Source organism: Zootermopsis nevadensis, unplaced genomic scaffold, assembly GCF_977971745.1.
Source record: "Zootermopsis nevadensis isolate Lab colony 2312 unplaced genomic scaffold, Znev_1.0 Znev_ptg000046l, whole genome shotgun sequence".
Classification (NCBI taxonomy): Eukaryota; Metazoa; Arthropoda; class Insecta; order Blattodea; family Termopsidae; genus Zootermopsis; species Zootermopsis nevadensis.
Window position 1 is genome coordinate 205,056 of NW_028259178.1, and position 21,081 is coordinate 226,136.

General features: G+C 36.5%; 1 long non-coding RNA gene across 2 annotated transcripts; it reads left to right on the forward strand.

Moving 5' to 3' along the window:
• The first annotated feature begins 350 nt into the window (after positions 1-350).
• On the forward strand, positions 351-17,517 carry LOC110838839 (uncharacterized). Of its 2 annotated transcripts, XR_015538682.1 has the most exons (4): positions 352-580; positions 888-958; positions 1,293-1,419; positions 15,357-17,517. It is a non-coding gene; the product is annotated as an uncharacterized LOC110838839 (long non-coding RNA). The 2 variants fall into 2 exon arrangements; XR_002546248.2 differs by lacking the exon at positions 15,357-17,517 and having other exon boundaries at positions 351-580; positions 1,293-11,921.
• The last annotated feature ends 3,564 nt before the right edge of the window (positions 17,518-21,081 follow it).

A 21,081-nucleotide genomic window follows, 5' to 3' on the forward strand; every position in this document is an offset into this window, starting at 1 on the left:
AGATTACTGTTTTCTGGGATATTGATCAGTGAAGTCTGGCAAATACAACCAGAATTCAGAGGCTCATGCTTCCTGCAACATCAGGACATTACTGTGATGGTGGAGGGAGTAAGCATCCCAGAAACGTCGGCCAGTCTCTACACTGCAAAGTATCCAAGACTACAGTTTTCTTCAGATGTATAAAATTAACTATTCTTGTGCTATGATTTGGTTAGGGTATAAGTAAGTAGGAAAGCAGTTAACTTTGTTACCGACTGAGCTCTTGGGAATGGCTGATGCAATGGTTTTAAATTGCGTTCCTTTTTATAGTAGTTGCACTTCCGTCGTGGATTGAGCAGAGAACAATTTGTGGCTGTTTCATTATTTAAAAAAGTAATTTTAATACGTTCGGAGGCTGTTTTTTTGTGATTGCTTCATTTAATGCGGTATTTCTGGCATTACTACTACAGACCGTAAGGAATGGAATCTTCTAGAACGTTCGTTAGGTTGGCAATGCATGCTAGAATAGTTGGTCATTTACCACTCGGACCTTAATCGAGTAGGACGCTTGATACACGTTCGTGCTTGAAGCTGATATAGGGTAGGTGGCAGTCTTTGTAGTGGTTTTTGATTATTTCAAAAATTATTTCAATGCGTTACGATTATAATTTTAATATAATAATAGTTTATGGCTTTCTGTTTAGGTTTTTTAGTTGTAATTGTAGTTTTCAACAAAGCAGTCACCATTTTGAGGGGAACCGTGGTCTTTTATGGTTGCCACATTACTTAAAAATAATTTTAGAATGCTACGATTATAATACAGTATAATGTAGTTTTCACCAAAGTCAGCTTTTTGAGGTTTGCCGTGATCTTTTGTGTTTGTTTAATTGTTTAAAAATTTGTTTCAGTTCGTTACGATTACAATTATAATGTATGAGCCAGTCGTTTGAGGTTGCTTCATTACTTAAAAATCCTTTCAGTAAGTTACGTTTATCATAATACAGTATAATGTAGTTTTCACCAAAGCAGTCAGCTTTTTGAGAGGAACCGTGGTATTTTCTACATTACTACCGCAGTATAAATAATGGAATCTTCTAGAACAGCGTTCCTCAATTTATGGTATTAAGTAACTAAGTAAAAAAAAATCAAAAGATACTATCGGCATAACTAAGTTTTTCCTGAACGCATTTCGTTCGTTGTATTTTAATGTGTTACGTTAGAATTAGTGGTACGCCAGCGGAAAAGGTTGAAACCCCTGGTCTAGAACGTTCGTTAGGTTGGCAATGGGTACTAAATTAGTTTTTCGTTTACAGCCAGGACCTTTGTGGTGTAGGACGGTTGGACCACGTTGTGTGCTGGAAGGTAGGATGTACGCCGAGAGTCGCAGAAGCTGCATGTGTCGTTCATTTTGAAAGTGTGCTTGTAAAACTGCAAAGAAAGGTTAGTGATTTGTTTTTCTCCTTTACTCGAAAGTGTTAGAACTAGAATGTACTTTACATACATTGTGTGGCTATGGCCGTCTTCGGGTTCGGAGTTACGTGTAGTCTGGTTGAAGTTTCCAGACTGCAGGACCCTGAAACTTTGAAGACAGCTATCTTCGTACTCACCGCCGTGAGAACCTCAAATCCTAACTAAGAGAAAGATTTGTGGATAGATTAAAGCAGAGTTTTTGCTTTATCGTCAAGAATATGTAGCTTAATAAGGCCATATTAGTTTTACAGATATACGAAGCCATTTTGAACTTTTCGACTACATGCTGATTTTAGAAATATTCAGGTTTCTTTGTTCAGGCGTGTATATATCAGTTTCTTTGGCCATGTGCAGCATTCGGCTTTAATGTTGTGACCATAGATTAATAAAATTTTAAATTCTCAACTGACTCAGTCCTTATGAACATCTGACTACTTTAAGGGTCAGTACATTTGAGTATGTTGGATTCCCAACAATTTGCGTTATATGTAAATAACATTTATACCTTCAATTTCGTAAAATGTTAGTTTCATAAGAAATAAATCATGGTTTACACAATGAAATGCCTTGGCGAGATTACAAGATATACCACCCACTTACATGATCATTGGTTTGGTATATAATAAATATATACCAAATCAATGAAACCAACAACGTACAGCAACAATTATTGTTGCTATACTTTCAGTTGGTCAAATTATAAGCATTTGCAATGTCTAATAATTGTTTGTGACCACGTCCATCTTGGATATTTATGTTTAAGTCTCCTACAAGTTTGATATAATGGTCTTTATTTTCCCTTGTTAGATCTATACCAGTAATCTCAAAAGTTTTTTTCTACACTTTTTTCTGTAACCCGTTTCAAAGGTTTATGTTGTAATAAGTTCTTACCCCTTTATATTCTTTTCTGCAGAAGTGTGAAGTTACAGTATAACTGTTTAGTTCATATATATATATATTTATTATTCAAGTCTATACACAAACTTTTAAATTGTTGATGTTAAAATTTAAAATTAATATTAATATTCTGCGCCATTCATCGTTATCTCGATGTTACAATATTGCGCTTAATACTACTACATGTTTCAATGTCATAGCATCATCTTCAGGTTTTTTTTATCTTTAAAACTACTCTATATTTATTAATGCAAGCTTTTCATTGATCGTAGATTACTGTTGTGGGTGTTCCTTTGATATTCTTATTATTTTGCATATTATGTTAGTTGTTCATTATTCTGTGAAATTATTAACAATATAATTAACATTTGAGTTATTAATATTATTTATATGAATAATATTAATATTAATTTTAAATTTTAACATCAACAATTTAAAAGTTTGTGTATAGACTTGCAATAATAAATATATATTTGAATTTTAAACACAAACATGGCGCATCTAAACTATAAACTATGTTAGTTATTCCATTTTTCTTTTCTCGGTGTACCTGTAGACGTGTGTCCTGTATTCTTTCACACTCTAGGACGGATATTATTTCGTGTAATGACTATTTCCTCTAGCAACTTTCGGAGAACGTCGCTGTTAACATATTGCGTAGTTACGTTCTCGTTTACCGGGACATTGCGCGAAGAACATGAGACACAAAGCCATTGGTTATCAGGTATTTTGTCCTTGCATTGCTACGTTTGTTAAAACTTTGTTACATTTACCACGCTTATTATCTGTTAAAATGTTACTGCGTGCTGCAGCCTTACTCCCACATTCCGCCATCTTTACCATTGACCATGCCCGATGCTATCACACCGATGTGATAAACAGCCCTACTTTCAGATCAGTGGTCAGGGATGTATCAGTAGCCAATATATGCTCTTCAATACAAAATGAAACTTGGGCTGAAGTGTTCAGGGAAAATGACGTAGAGAAAATATGGGATTTCTTTTACAGCATCCTTAATTATTATTTTAACATAGCCTGTCCAAAAGTAAGAAGAAATATTTTAAGTGCTCCTAAAGTTCCTTGGATTTAATAAAGTACAATGCTACAAATAATAATAATTATAGGAGACTTAGTAATGAAAGGACTAAGTATGCTCGTTATGTACAATTGCTATGCATGATAGCTTGCTTAATAAAGCATGAGTTTGGTCCGCTCCAAACAGCTCGTTTGTATTGCGGTTTTATACAAACATTTCTGTTTTAAAATTGATCAAGCTTCTCCACTTATCTTGTGGTCTTGATCATTCGACGGATAACGTGCTGTACAGCGTTATCTTGTTCTAAGGTTGGACGTCTGAATCTTTCGGTCCATACTCCTGGTGGAACATTTCGTAGGATGTTTCGATTTCCAACCCATTCGGGTGGAGTGGTCCACTTCGTTTGAATTGGCCTCTACTCAGCACCAATTCCCTGACTTCTGCGTTAATGTAGCTCCTGGTCCATTACCCTTGAATAATTGAAATCCAAGGATGTAGGACGCACGTATATAGACTGTAGAGCTGGTAGATGCGGACATCGATTGAACGGCTCTGTCTCGCCAGTTTCCAATGTCTCTGTCCGTGAGTGGTTTGGTGAATATCACTTGTGATTCACCTCCTGATCTTGTCAAATTCTTGAAACGAACCTTTTCGTTTCGGAACGCTTCTGTTGAGCCTAAGATGTCCGATATATGTCGTAAATATCGCAAATTGAACCTAGTGTTTTCCACATATTCGGGAAAGGCATCTGTTGTTATGCCAAATCTTGCTAGATTCTGTCTAATCTCAGGCTGTCTCTCACCTACTGGGAAGGTGTTACCTGTCAGGTTTCGCGTGGCTCTCGAGTGGGGTGGAAATTCCATTCTGAAATTGATGTTTGACTCTGGAGCTTGACTTGCTGGAGCCATTACCATGTCACCAGCAATACCTAGACTTGGTATTTCCTCAAATAGGTTGTGTGTTGTCCGCGTCTGTTCTGGCTGCATGATAGCCTCCAAATCCTCCTGCTCTATGGATAGGTAAGTCTGGAACATTAAGTTCTGTTTCCTTTCCCATTCGGTCGGTGTAAGTACCAATTTCTTGCAGGTAGGCGTATACAGGCTGGGTAATGTTAAAAGTCTCCTCCGATGCCGCCTTGCGGATAGCCTTTTCCTCGCTAGTGAGGGTGTGATTAGGCTGTTTAGCCTTGACTTCCAAAAGCTTTAACCACAGCATTCCCGTAGCATAGTAAGATAACTCTTCTTTTGCCATTCGCCTATCAAGTTGTTTCTCATCAACCGAAATATTGTTGTATACTTCAACGGCGATGTCGGGTAATTTACTGTAATTAGCCTCGAAATTTTGTCGCGGCTCGATTTCTGTTACGGTGGTATCTACACCAAAAATTGCTTCAGAAATAATTGGATCATTTCTTTGAGGAGTGGGCGTTTGCAGCATGTTCACTCTTGACGGTGGTGTCGGGAGTGGTGATTTCGGCCCGAGCCTCTTTTGTGGCGGTTCCTTCTTACCGATACGTCCACAAAACCAACGTGGACAAACTATTGTCAACATGAGATATCTTAGGATAATCAGGGAAGCAATTAAAATAAAAGAAGAATATTAATTGCTTCCCTGATTATCCCAATATATCTCATGTTGACAATAGTATGCTCTTCAATACAAAATGAAACTTGGGTTGGGGTGTTCAGGGAAAATGACGTAGAGAAAATATGGGATTTCTTTTACAGCATCTTTAATTATTATTGTAACATAGCCTGTCCAAAAGTAAGAAGAAATATTTTAAGAGCTCCTAAAGTTCCTCGGATAGATAAGGATTTTCTTGTAGGAAGAACAAAATTTAAGAAGTTGCATGATATTTATGTGCAAAGTAAGATACAGGAATATAAAGACATTTATAAAACATGAAATGGAATACAAGACAGTTATTAGAACTGCAAAAGCAAATTACATTTATAATATTACCAGTTCTAATAACATTCCTAAAGTATTGTGGATATTTGTAAATAGGGAAAGAGGCTTCTGAAATAATACACTGACCAGTAACATACACCTACTAGAGGGAAGTGAAATAGTCTCAGGTTCGAGCATGTTCAACAAAACCTTTGTAGAAACTGTAAATAAACAAAATTTTATGCATCCACAAACTAATAATAATATAATACGCATAAATTATTCACTGGTTCTAATATAAATAACAGACTGAATTGATAAAAGTAATCCAGAGCACGAATAATAAAAAGAAATCAGCAGGACTCACTGACATGGTCACCTTTCTTACTAAATAAATGTGTACCTCACATGATAAAACCAATTGTAGAATTAGTCAATATATCAATTAGAGAAGGCATTTTTCCCATCTACATTAAAAAATCAGTAGTTAAACCAATTTACAAGAAACGGTCTAAAAAAGAGGCAAACAATTATCGTCCGGTTACTCTTGTCCCAGCTCTATCAAGGGTTCTGGAAAGGTAATAGCAAACCAGCTAATAGTCTTTTTAGTCAAACGCAGTGTACTTAATAAATTTCAGTTTGGATGTAGGAAAAATAAATCCACAGACGATGCAATTGCTACAATTATTAAAAGCATGATTGAAAACCTGAATAATAAAAAAATGCAGTTGCGTATGAGACTTGCCAAAATCATTATTGTATTGAGCATAGTATTCTTATGGATAAATTATACCAGTACGGAGGTGATCAAATTTTATCTTAAAAATAGAACACAGCATGTAGAAGGCAATCAATTGAAAGAATATTTGTCAAGTAGTCTTTCAGTGAGATATGGAGTTCCTCAGGGCTCCATTCTTGGTCCGTTACTTTTAATTTTTATACATAAGTGATATTCCACGTCTAATAGAAAGCAGGACAATAGTGAGTGCTGATGACACGTCAATATTAAATGTAGGACAAGTCATAAATGAATTCCAAAAAAACAACCTCGAATAACAGGTTCAGTAAAGAAATATTTTGAGGTGAAAAATTTATTTATAAAACCAACAAAAACACACTACATTCTCTTTCAGTTAAAACTGTGCATCAGGAAAGTAATCTAAAAAATTCTAATAAAAATATGAAAATAGTGAATGTAAAAAAGTATTAATTTTGGGGGGGGGGGTTGTAATTGATAGCACATTGAGCTGGGAAGAACGTATTGAAAGAACTTGCAGTGGAAGTAGTCGTAACCTATTTATAATTAGTCAACTATTTAAAATACTCAAACTGATCTATTATTATTATTGAGTGTTCTGTCTGACGACAGGTCCATTGCTCTGCCCAAAAAGATCTCTCCAGTTTTCTCTATTCTCGGCTTCTCGTTTTAATTCCTGGAACGTCGAACTGAACGGAAGGAAAATGTTATATTACGGATTGATCTACCCCTTTCTGTTGTATGGAATCATCGTATGGGGGCAGTGCTAAGGCACTCACTAGAAGCATTTTTATTCTTAAAAAATAGCAGTAAGGGATGTTGCAGGGTTAAAACATTTGGAATCATGCAGAGATATATTAGGCATCTAAAGATTTTAACAGTGTACTCGTTATAAATTCAAGGAACAGTCTTATACATAAAAGAAAAGTGTAACTGCATGGTTAATAAGTGCATGCGTACAACATAAGAAATAGCAAAGACTATCATAAATTTGTACTTAAGTTAGAACTCTTATAACAGGAAACCAACAGTAGCAGGATGTATCCTCTATAAGTAATTGCAAGGGGTGCTACTACTCAAGATTATCTGAATGAAGATATCTCGAAAACTAGCTGCTGATACAATTCAATTCTTTATTATTTGTGTGCTGTATCAACAGGCAGATGGCCAATTACAGATACAGTACAGAGAAGAGCTCATAAACACAATAAAAGCATAAAAGATAAAACAAGCAATATATAATATACATTGTTACGGAGGACATAAATACACAAGAAAATTGCAACTAAATATATTAGGATATTTGTAAAAATATCATGAATCAATTAAGTAACTTATACTATTATAGAATGTGAAGAAGTGTGACAATTTTCGTCTCGAATATGTCCAAGTCCCTGCAGACAACATTAGCAGCTGATGCGCATCTAGCAGAAGGACTGTTTTCGATCAAAGGGCTAGAACTGAACATAGAAAAATCTCTCAGATTCCGAGCAGGGATGCGGAGACCGACAGCTTCCAGAAGGGAAGGACAGCATTTAAAACCGCGGTAAACCTGCGCAAGGAACAGTGCATCACTGCAATGCCTTCTCTTACGCAGGGTATGGAGTTTTAAATACTCTAAAGCATCAGCGTAGCTGTAATGCACTTGGGGGAGGAGACGATAGTAGCAAAGGGCTGCAAACTTCTGCTGGATACGTTCCAGTTTGTTGGCATCAGTAGTCGTAATAGAATTCCAAGCGACCGAGGCGTACTCGAGCTTGGATCTAACTAACGTTACATATAACATATACAGGCAATCGAGAGAAGAGAACGAAAAGGTTAATGTGCGAACAAGACCCAGCAACTTAATACAATGTGAAAATATGTGGTCAACATGGTTATGAAATCGGAGCTTAGAGTCGATAAATATTCCCAGGTCTTTAATGGTATCGGTACGTGTTATGGAGGACTGAAAAAGTTTGTAATCAAAGATCAAAGTAGTGGTTTTCCCTGAGAAGGAAATTACTGTAGTTTTACTAATATTGAGTTTCATGAAGTTAGCAGTTAACCAACATTGTACCGAGTCAATGTCAGTTTGAAGTTCATTGCAGTCGGGAGATTTAATGGCGAAAAGAAGGCATTTAGAATGATTAATTACTTGGCATATGTCGTCAATAAACAAATTGAAAAGTAGAGGACCCAAAACAGATCCCTGTGGAACTCCAGAGAGGACTACAAAAGGAGACGAAAGAGTTCCAGAAACGCGAACCTGGGATTGTCTGTTGGTTAAGTAACTACGAAACCAGTGTACATAACCATCAGAGAGTCCAAAAGCACTGAGCTTGTTGAGTAATAGATTATGAGGGACAAGATCAAATGCACTGCTAAGATCAAAATAAACAGCATCAGCTTGACCCTGGGAGCCAACTATCGGGTTAATAAAATCAAGATAAGTTACGAGATTAGTAACTGTAGATTTAGATTTAGTAAAACCATGCTGACAAGGACTTAATTTAGACTTTACGTAATGTGGGACAAGATTATGAATAACAACTTCAATTCAAATATATAATATAATTCAAGTCTATACACAAACTTTAAATTGTTGATGTTAAAATTTAAACTTAATATTGATATTTTGCGCTATTCATCGTTATTACGATGTTACAGTATTGCGCTTTATACTACTACATGTTTCAATGTCATAGCATCATCATCAGGTTTTTTTTAATCTTTAAAACTACTCTATATTTATTAATGCAAGTTTTTCATTTATTATATTTGTTTTGTAGATTATTATAGTAGGTGTTCCGTTGATCTTATTATTTGCATCTTATGTTTTGTTTTTCATTATTCTGTGAAACAATTAATTAACATATGAGTTATTTATTTATATGTAAATAAGTTTGGATATTGTCGTATAGATTTTTTTAAAAGTAAGAACACAATAACATACCAAGAGTCGTGATGTACAGTATATCCTCGTCTGATCAGGTTGAATGTCTGTTCGTGGAAAAAGTATTAAGTATAGAAATGGGTCGGCAGAGTTACCTTTTTTAAAAACAGGAACTACTGCTGCATGTTTCCATAAAATAGGGAAATAATTCTGCGTTAAACTTATATTGAAGATGTGCTTGAGTACAGGAACAAAGATCTCCGAACAACCCTTTATAACAAAGCTAGGAATGTCATCAAGTCCGACAGATTTGGAAGGTCTCAGACGACGAATCGCTTTACAAATGTCCGATTCAGAGATAGGGGCTAAAGACAAGAAGTCAGAGGACTCCACAGGGGAAGGGGATACGCCTAAAGAGGTACTGTATATGTAATGTTGTATGCTCAATATTATAAACACTATTGCACTTTGAAAATGTATGATATAGATTGACAAGTCCTACATCAATGTAGGACTTGTGTTGATCTACAGGGTAAAATAAATTGAAATAAAATTGAGGGCACATAAGGCTTTGTTACTGAAACCAAATAGAGCTTTCTCTGTTGAGATTTGTATAAATCCAAACTATTTGTCTGCAGTGATGTCTGTGTCTTGTGTGTACGTCTCAGAATTTTTGTTCAATATCGTCGACTATGAAATTGGTCTGCAGTTAGAGATGCAGGAATTTTCACCATTTTATATTGTGGGTTTTATTTTTGAATATTCAAGTCTTTCAGGAAAACTTCCTACAGCCATTGAATGAGTACTAAGATAACAGAGTACTTAAGTACTCTACGCAAGATTAAAGTAATCTGGATTAAATTTCACCATAACTACAAGAATTTTATACTTAGAGTATATTTTTAATTTCTTATTAGGAAATGAGTTAGGAATTGCTTTAGCTGAGAACTTCATTGCATCTTCAGTTGTTGGGGTTATGGCATAACTGCTGTTTATACATTATACAATTGCTAAACGCTGGTATTAAAAGATTTACCTTTGTAGGATATCCTCAGTCGGTATGGTGAGTGACTGCAGACTGGACGTCGAGGGGTTCAATCCCCAACGTTGGCAGATTTTTACTCTGGCCTCTGCATCCAGACCAGCTCTGGGGCTCACCCAAGTGTGATGCTGATCACTCACCCCTATTTAGTGCTGAGGTTAAGAATGAGTCAGAGCTATAATGCCCCCCCCCCCTCCCCAAAGCACCCACATGGCGTATAGCAGAACAGCTTTACTTTATATAGGATTTGAGGTTTTGATGGTGGTTGGTCTGAAGATGGCTTGCCTTCTGGGTTGTTGCACCATGCAGTCTGGCAGAAGTTTGTATTGTTTCAGAGGTCCTTGCTCCCTCAATTATTAGGGTGGTGAGGGCGGCCCACATGTTTGTGATTGTTTGCTATGTTATCGTCAACAGCAACGAAGGTTAAACCTATTTGTTTTTTCTGATCTCATATAATCGTATACACAACTAGAATTGGTCCTTCCAGTGTTTCCTTCGGCATCTTACGCTCTTTCTGGTCTGTTGGTAATGTAGTGGATGTCAGTAGTTGATTGTTACTCGTTCTGCTTATAAGGACTTACTTATGTTTGTGTGATATTTTGATGCCTTTATTTATCCATACATTTGTTCCAGACAATTTTTTCTCTGGTCTAGTAGGAAATCTTTTTTTCAAATATGCTTCAAAGTGTGTTTAGAAAAGAATTGAACTTTGAACCTGTATCACCACCATTGAGTAATAATTCCCAATCTTCGCTACTGAGATGTACGAGGGTGAGTCAAATGAAAACAGTAAATATTTTTTTAAATTTAATTTATTGAGTGAAATCGGTACACAACTATATCATTTTTCTACATAGTCTACATTTCGTTCAATACAGGCCCCTCCAGCGTTTACGAAGTGTATGGATTCCTCTAGAAAAAAATTCTTGTGGTTGTCTGCGCAACCACTCATGCACCGCCTGCTGTATCTCTTCGTCAGAACGGAACTTCTTTCCTCCCATCGCCTCTTTGAGTGGCCCAAACATGTGGTAATCACTTGGGGCTAGGTCTGGCGAGTATGGTGGATGTGGAAGACACTCAAAGTGCAAGTCTTGGATTGTTGCAACTGTTGCACGGGCAGAGTGGGTCCGAGCATTGTCTTGTTGCAAAAGGACACCTCTAGTCAAAAGTCCACGTCGCTTTGATCTGACTGCAGGTCGAAGATGATTCTTCAAGATTCTTCACTGATCAAAAAACGAATTACAGAACGTTGTTCTTCTTTCGTGCACGTAACTAGTGGAGCAGCCATTTTCAAACTGGCACTGTGATGGCGTTCTGTTTGTCTGCACTATACTGTCACCTATAGGATACTCTTTATAGCATTGGTAACATGTCTGCCAACTTATAGGACAATGGCGCGATATTTCGAATTTTTATCTCAGTTTTACGGTTTTCATTTGACCCACTCTCGTATAAATTCATTTCAAGTGACTTCATTTATGACTCTAGTTACCTTATCATTGTGAAAGTTAGAAATGACTAATGACCGAGCGTCATCATAAAGATAGCCCATTTATTACCATTTTAATGGAAATGTGTTCTAACCTGTAACTACAAAAATATTATCAGTGGCAGAGTTGGAGCTATTTTGAATTCTTGTGGGAAAGCTAACTGTAGGTGTAAGATTAAACGTTGCTAAAAGAGAATTTAGACATTGCTTACGGCAGCTTTCAGAGAGATAGTCAATATTTATATCCCCACAGATGACAAATTCCGTTTTCGGTTTGTAAAGGTAGTCCGTAATGCTGTTTAACTTGTTAATAAATGTTTCAAAGTCACCTGTTGGTGCTCTGTATATTGCTAAAAACATAATTTAGAAAAAAATTGTATCAAGTTGTACAGCACAGCATTCTATGTCGTGCTCCTTGCAAAATTACACTAGTTCTATCTAAATTGTAGATTATTTTTAACAAATATACTTTATATCTTAACTGCGTCATGTTTGTGTTTAATCAATATAATAATTTATTCACCGTCTATACACAAACTTAAAATGTTGTTAAAATTTACTTAAAATTACATAAAATTACAACATTTTTTAGAATTAGATCTTGATACATTTCACATTTGACGACATGTTTCGGTGTATTACACCATCATCAGGTCAATCAATTTAAAAACTGTTTTAAAAGCTGTTGTACATCCTGCTCCGCGTATATTGATACGTTTGACTGTTTTGATTTTCTTCCTTTTAATGCTTGGATGTTTATATCTGTAAAATTAATTTTCAAATCATGATTTTTTGGAATTGACATAGGAAATATAAATTTACAAATTTAAAATTTTTAAAGGGCTATTACCGTAATATAACGTAATACAATGTAGATGAATCATAATATAGTAGTAGATGGTAGTAAACATACCGGGTTGTAAGTGATGCGTTGTACGTCCGATATTATGGGGCTGTAGATTGCAACTGAGCTGTGTGTGTTGTGTGTGGCTATATATATTGAGTGAAAGTTGTTCAGGTGGTTGGGTCGATGGACTGTAGAATATTAAATATTGGATTGTTTGCGTAGATGTTGTTGTCGTTTAATGCTATGTTTTGTTTATGTGTTCTTTGTATATGATATTTCTCTATTGTGTCTCTGTGTCGTTTGTTTTGTACTATTTTTATAATGTCCATTGTTTGTTCTATTTTGTTGTATGCATGTCCCGTGTTTAATATATACTTACTCCTCTAGCTTAATTTTTCCTGCAAATACTACTCGCTAGTGTGTAATTGTTTAAATTTACCTGCGAGATATCTGGTGCTTTCAAATGATGTTCAGTCCATCATCATTTCCTAAAGGCCAGGCCTTGTCGCTGCAGCCACATCCTTCGGCCCTCTGCGGTCCTCTTTATGCCAGCGTACGAAGCGCATCCCATCTCACTGATCGTGTTCTTAAGGTGGGACATTCTTGGTCGACCCCTTGATTTTTTCCCCAACACCTTACCTTCAAAAATGTTTTGGAGGAAGTTGTCGTGTCTCAATAAGGAGCTTCATTTTTCTCTTTCCTATTGCATTCAGTTATTTCCTTTTCTCCTTTATTTCTTTTAGTATTTGGCCCTTATTCTTCTTTTCCGTCCAACTTGTTCTTGTTAGCCCCTTCCAAAACCATATTTCTGCGGCTTCAAGTCTTGTTTTTTTCTTGTTTCCCTGTAGTCCAGGTTTTACATCCATATGTCAGCACACTCCAAATGAAGGTTTTAACAAATTTCTTCCTAGTCTCTATAATGATGTGTCTGTTTAATAATAGGTTCCTCTTATCTTGAAATGATGTTCAGTTAGACAAAGAATATATGGTGCTTGGGAATTTTTTGGGGAAAAGTCCTCTGATGTTCTGATGGAAAACCAGGACATGTTTATCTTTAAGGAATTTAGTGATACATTTGGGCCTTAACATAAAAAGGCCTAGGTCTTACACCAGTGATTACAGGAATCTTACCAGTATTTGGTTTGCAACTAATCTTGTTGGCAATGAGTTGCACAAGCTTCTCCTTACCACTTGAATTCAGGTGGAATCCATGTGTGATCTGTCCACATTCCAAAGCGCATGCTCAAGTCATTATATCACACTTGATTACGTCACTGCACTTCACTTGAATTCGCTTGCAGTAATACCCAGCACTTCATATAATTTTACCTCAATCCATTGCCTCTGCGATGTATTCGCCGACATAAGGGCAATGCTTTCAATACCGTTAACGGTGTCAATAGTGGTACTCCGGATATCAACCCTGATGAAACGGATAATAATGGGTTGAGTTTCAAGTAGCCCGATTTGACTTTTTAATAAGGTAACAATGGTACCTTTTAAATTCCCCTATTGGTAAACCAAATAGTTTTTACATATATTTAGTTATGAAAGTACTAATATTTGCTAGATAGAGAGTTTCAGAATATGAATAAAGTACAGTACAACCTCTCTAAGTTGGACACTTGGGGTTCCACGAAAATGTGTCCAAGATAGAGGGAAAGAGAAAATATTAAAAATATATTAAAATTGGCCGTCAATCACAATATAAGATAATTAAAAGATTAAAATATCATTTTACGTTCCTTATCGAGCACTCGATTTACATGTGGAACATTTACGACATGTTTCGGCTATATATAGCCGTCATCAGGTGTTATGTTATAAACTTTTCACTGAATTACTGATTGTTTTACTGATTTTTAATGATTTCTAGTTTTCATTTTTCTTATTATGTTCTTGTCCTTTATATTGTTTCTTCATTCGTTGTAGTATCACAGGTCACTAATATGTTTGTATTTCGTATCGATGTCAATGTTTTGTATATGGACTGTGAAGTAAAGGTTTCAAACCATTAATGAAAATTGAATATAGAAAACAAAACAAAATAAATAGTTGAAATTAATCATGTGAACTTACCCAAGAAGTAATATCGTATCAGTATTATGAGAGATCGGAGGTGTACTGTACTGTATTGGATCGTGGCTGGTTACCGACGCATCTACAATATCTTGACAATAGTATTGTTAATAATCTTTTGAAGCCCACTCCCATGCTCTGAACATTACACCCCAGCCTGAATAACATTTTCTAAAGTTTATTCCACCAATTCTTGCTTCCCCATCGCAAAAAAGAAAAAATTCGATTTCTATTAACAGAGTCTGAACTCAAATGCAAGCTCAGTCTGTCTCTTCTGCAATACTGTAGTCCAGTTAAGAGTTCATAGTTAAACACTTGCAATGCATTCCAATGATGGGTTCAATGTCCATAAGATAATCCTCCAGAGAGGAGGCATTCATCAGTCAGAAATTCAAAATAACAAAATATGGAACTGAAAACGTTTCCCTGAAAAGCATCGAAGCTAAGTGTATGAACCGGTCCAACTTACAACAAAAGGGGTGTCCAACTTACAACAAAAGGGGTGTCCAACTTACAACAAAAGGGGTGTCCAACTTACAACAAAAGGGGTGACCAAGATATAGGGTATTGTGGACATGTAAAATTATAGGATATTTGTCCGTTCCAATTAAAAGTGTCCAATATAAAGGGGTGTCCAACTTGATGGTTTTACTGTACTTATAAAGACAGAGCAACTAACCACATGTGCAGACCTGTAGATGCCGAGCTTAGTTTTTAGTTATGGGATGTGATTGTCCATTCGATAGACGTAGGTACCAGCATTTTCTATAATCATATATGGTGTCCATGATATTTGGGATGTTAAGTTGGCGGATGTCTTCATTTCGCTATTGATCACCAGAGGTCGTAGCAGTCGCATGTCTGCTGCCTCAATTCTTCTTTGTAGCCTAGCTGTTAGGACCCATAGGTCAGTGTTGGAATTGCCATAGTTTTATAAAATTTTAAGACCTTTTCATGTCTGACCCTTCTAATTATGGCCTTTTTTATATTCCCAGTTGCCCTCATAGCTCAGTCAGTATAGTGACTGGCTACAGACTGGACGACCGGGGTTCGATCCCCGAGGGGGGCAGAGGATTTTTCCTCTAGCCTCCTCTCCAATGGGTACCGGGGGTTAAGCCGGCCGGGGCGATGTTCTGATGGTATGCCACAAAATTATCTTTATTGTGTTATGAATTTAGAATTGGCTTATTTTAATTGATTTTGATACCTTTGATGAATTAGGTGACACATGGGCTTTAGCCAGAACTCGGCGTAGATATTTTGACATTGGCTGCATGTATTCCGACCAGTTTGCACCTAATCTCATTGGCAGAGAGTTGCTCGAGCGTGTCTCTAAGCCTTGAATTATGAGTAATGCGTGTGTTGTGGTCATTCCAATTCAAGGATGATGCATCAACGAATCCAGCTCGTACTCGATTGTGTTTCTCATCCACTTGCTCATATGATTCCTAGACACTGAAGACCACCGGAAGCAACATAGTGTGTAGGCTTTTCGTGGCAATGTTGTCCATATCATTTTCAGTCTTGTAATTCAGGTCTGTCTGTGCTATTCTCTGGTCCTCCTTTGTTTATTCTTTACTTGGTGTTCTCAGTTCCCAGAGGAACGTGGCCAAGTCTGTCTGGTTTGTAATCCCCAAGGACTTGGTCAAGATGAATTTTAAATTGAATTTTCAGTACAAAACCTGTTATCGTTGCTGACATATAACTAGCCTATTACATGGAGCGGAGTCCTTCGAAAGCTTTTATATTTACGTCAGCTGCTAAAGAAATTTTTCATTTGTTATGGAGCCCAGAAGTTCATTACCGTGTTCACAAGAGCTTTTCAATGGCCTCTAGTCCGGGATCCTACATGTGTATCTCCACTTTAGTCTTCCATCTTCAGGCCACCTAACCTCCTGTTCTATATAGGCTCCTAACAATTCTCAGGTCTTTTAAACTTTGCCCTGGGTCGTAAATCCGTCCTAATCCGAGGCTCGGTTACATTTTTCTTAAAACAGTTTTTTACGGTGAAAGGTTATTGACATCACGCGCGACCCCAAAGCTGGAGGACCACCCCTCTTCGGTTGTCCGCGACTGATTTTTCGATATGTTAGCAGCTAACCTCCATAACTGAAGGCTGTTCCCCGATTCGAAACCTGAGGACGCGCCATGCCATCGTGAGAGGGACTTACCAAACATGGGCCACTAAGTTCCCCTAACTTGCATGTCATAGGCTTTGTTCTAAGTTCCACTACATTGAATTCAATAATAAAGTATAATTAAGCGCAGATTGTCCAATGTTTCCATGATCTTCAGCTGTTGTCTCCTCGAGTTCTGATCCATGGCAAGGGATGCTGCCTAGGGACTGGGTCCTCTGCAGCGTCCTCCGATGAACGGGTACTAAAATGAGTTTTGTTTGAATAACGTACATATATATTGTTTAAATCTTGTCCGTCTAATCACAATAAATTCTTATTAAATATTAAAATATTACATTAATTAACATTTAAATATTTAAAATATATTAAATGATGTTCTTTATCGAAATATTCGATTTACATTAGACCATCATTTTTTCCACGACATGTTTCAGTTCCTAAAAGAACTATCTTCAGGTGTATATAATTATATAAAGATTCAAATCAATAATAACTTATATACAATTTCTATATATTATTTTAGCGTACATTTTTATCAGATATCAAACGATGTTACCATCTCATGAATAACGTACGTTAGTATTGGGCGTAGGAGAGTTTTATAGATGGTAATTGCGAGGTTGATGTTCTTGGCTCTGTAAGCTGATGTGTGGTCTGTGAGGGTGAAAGTGGTTTAGGATGGCGCCGAGGTATTTGGCTTCATTTACCCGGGGGATAGTTGCTCCGAAACTCTTCAGAGGGGGTACTTTGCCGCGGAGGTGGGACAGCCGTTTAGAGAATAATGCCACCGAGCTTAATCTTAATAATCCATTTTTCAAACCAGGGTTCGAAAGTTGTGAAAGTTGTGATGATAAAGTTGCGTCATATTGTGATAAATATATATTTGTTTAAATCTTGTCAGTCTAATCACAATAAAATTCCTATTAAATATTAAAATATTACTATAATTAACATTTAAATATTTAAAATATATATTAAATGATTAAAATATATAATAAAATACAGGTCAATACACAAAACTTTATTAGGATGTTAAAATTTAAAATTTAAATGTTAAAATTTTAAATTTGCGCTATTCATCACTATAATGATGTTACATTAGAGCGCTTTCATTCTTTTCACAACATGTTTCGATGTAATACATCATCTTCAGGTGTTGTTTTTTTAAAACTATTTTATATTTCAATGCATGCCTTTCAATGATTCATTATTATAAGATGTGTTCCGCTGGTCTTCCCATTTTACCCATCTTATGTTTGTTTTGAATTATTCATAAGTCGTGTTGTGTGGTGTATCACGTCTGCTCGGGTTGACTGTTCATGGACTCTAAAATTTTAAATTTTAACATCCTAATAAAGTTTTGTGTATTGACCTGTATTTTATTATATATTTTAATCAAAAACACAAACATGACGCATGTAAACCTTTAAAATATTAAATGATGTTCTCTATCGAAATGTTCGATTTACATTAGAACATCACTTTTTTACACGACATGTTTCAGTTCTAAAAGAACCATCTTCAGGTGTATAAAATTATATAAACTTAAATATAAAATGTAAAAAAGTGATGATTTAATGTAAATCTAACATTTAGATAGAGAACATCATTTAATATATTTTAAATATTTAAATGTTAATTATAGTAATATTTTAATAGGAATTTTATTGTGATTAGACTGACAAGATTTAAACAAATATTTATTTAGTCTATTCTCTGCCAATTGTATGCTGTTTGATCGAGAAGTGACGTTCAGCTTATACTGAGACGGGGATAATTTTTCTTGTTTTGTCCTGAGAGGTACACGGAATCAGATTATCGATAACAGTACATATTAAAATTAGTTTTAGAATTTAGTAATATTATTTGTGAGTTTGCATCATGGGTGAAGATAACGCTATAAAATCTGCCAGTTCCTTTGGTTACAAATGCGTAAGTGAAGGCAACACTGTCTGGACAATGTTCAAATGTTTGAGATATCCCAACAAAGTCGATTTTTGCTTTGATCAGCGCGCAGAGAGCACGCGGTCGATCTTAGTCGCAATTTATGACGATCTAGTGCATTTAGTTCACAAGATTTCCGTATGGTGGAGACAGGATCTGATCGTAATGTAGCGCACCAACCGGTCGGGCAGAGAACTTTTAATTAACTGCGACGGGAATATGAAAGTATGACAAGCCCATTTCTGGTTCCGGAGAACCTGACGTAAATACGTCTTGGTATTTAAATTATATTTAGGCAATAAATACAATGAAATTAAGTTTATATATTAGTTTTATTCTACATATTCACTTTATACATGCTTTACAATTGTGTAAATAGTTTGATTAAGGCATTGCTTATTTAACCTGAATTAGTTAGGCTTAAGATTGGTCTGTGATAGCTGAAATATGTTATAAAATTTGTACACTTTAGAGTATCAACATTTTGTGCAAGATTTTGATCTAGAATTAGTTCATTTGGGATTTGACATCAACGTTAAGCCAAACGTTTCCTCCATAAATGTGACAAAGCTTTGATTTTCATCCTTCTTTAAAGCAATGTTAAAAGTCTGCCAATATTCTGGGCATTGTATTACGACCTTTTGTGGCCAAAATTGAAAACGTCTCTGTTTATTTGGGAGCATTTTTATATCACGAAAACCAGCACTCCTTATGAATGCTCTCACCGAATCAGTCAACGTGGGCAATAAATGTGTTTCTAACCGACTCAGCTCAGTGCTCAAGTCCTGCAATAAGGTTCATTCAGGCTATTATACCGCATGCTTAAGAAACTAAAAAAGAGCCTTAAGGCATGCTCAGCCAAGATTGTTGCAGGCGTGGGTTAGAGATTCGAATACTTTTTCTTGCATTGTTACGCACGCAGGAGTTCATATAAAAGCTGGCCATTGTCGGTCCATATTTAAACGTTGTTGATATGGATATTACACATCTTCGTAATATTTTTGCCGATTTACCCTTCCGTATAGACATTTACGTCAAAGAAAAACCACGTCAAATGCGACCTGGAGCCTGGGGTGACCTGTCTTAGGGCCATACTCTTCACAGCAGTATTTTTTTTTCCCAAAAACGTTGGAATCCCCGGCAAGGGATCGTCGGGACACGTACTGCTGATTACCCTAGCGGGTGCCAAGTTCACGTTACCGCTGGAGTCCCTGAATAAGGCAGTGTTTAATGGTGAAAATTTAAAATTAATATTCCGCGCCATTCATCGTTATCTCGATGTTACAATATTACACTATATATTACTACATGTTTCAATGTCATGGCATCATCTTCAGGTTTTTTATCTTTAAAACTACTCTATATTTATTAATGCAAGCTTTTCATTGATTGTAGATTGTAGATGTGGATTACTGTTGTGGGTGTTCCTTTGATCTTCTTATTATGTTGCATATTATGTTAGTTGTTCATTATTCAAGAGTTTGATGTGCAGTGTGTCCCCGTCTGATCAGGTGAATGTCAGTTCATGGACTCTGGCTGTAGTGTTTTCCGCAGTAAGACTAAGACTGACAATGAAAATATCAGAAAACCGCTGTTGGTGCAAGTCGTTTAGTAGAAAATGTCCCCCGGCAATAGTCGACAAAGGTATTTTCATCCCGGCAAAAAAGAGTAAGGATATATGAAAGTGTGACGTCGATGACTATCGCCTGGTCGCTATGTCATCCTCGATATATTGAGAATAAATTCGGTTTACGGAGTGTACGCACACAGGCAACTCCCAACACAGTGCACAGTTGTTACTAGTTCGCTCAGACAGCCGTGAGGGATGGTAAGGACGCTGTAGTGGGGCACTTCGGGGAAGAGCTTTCTCCGTACTACGAAACACAAAAATATAAGTGCAGATTAAATCAACTCCAGTGGCTGATGAACATTTTACAAAGCTTCTGTTCATCTTAATTCATCATCTTCTGGTTTTTCCTTACAACTGCTACGACTGTTGGTATCACTGTCGTTTTGTAAGTTAACTATAATTTGTCCCGAAACGTCGTCAATAATAGGTTCCAACCGGAAGTAATTCTTTTCGCACTGACGGGATTTGTTGCACCTCGAGCTCCATTCTTCCTTTGTGATGATACTAAACTTTTCCTCAGCTGGTTTTATAGCATCATCTAGACGGAAACTGACATCCTCTCTGGCGACATATTCTTTGACCAATCCCCGTATCAGTTCAATCGGATTGAGATCTGGGTGATATGGCCGCAAGCGAAGGACAGTGGCCATGTTCAGCGAGTAGAACATCAATTTTGAATGTTTTGAATCGTGGTTTACGCTGTTTAATTAGGGAATACAATTCGGGCTTACTCATTCGGTCACTTGAGAGGAATGCTACCATCTGACAGCCAGTCGATTATTTGTACCCTCTCGACAGGAGTGATAGTCCGGCCCCCCCCCCCCATCTGAACTTTGAGGTACCCCCTCCTCTTATAACTCAAGGTTCTGCTTGTTTCTCTCGTTTTGCTACAGGTTTCATTTAAGCTCATTTTTATTAGACTCAGTAGCTTCTTTGGTATACCAAATTCAATAAGAATATTGCCGTGGTTTTGTCTCCAAGAGGAACGCTTGTGCGTTTAGTTTTTTT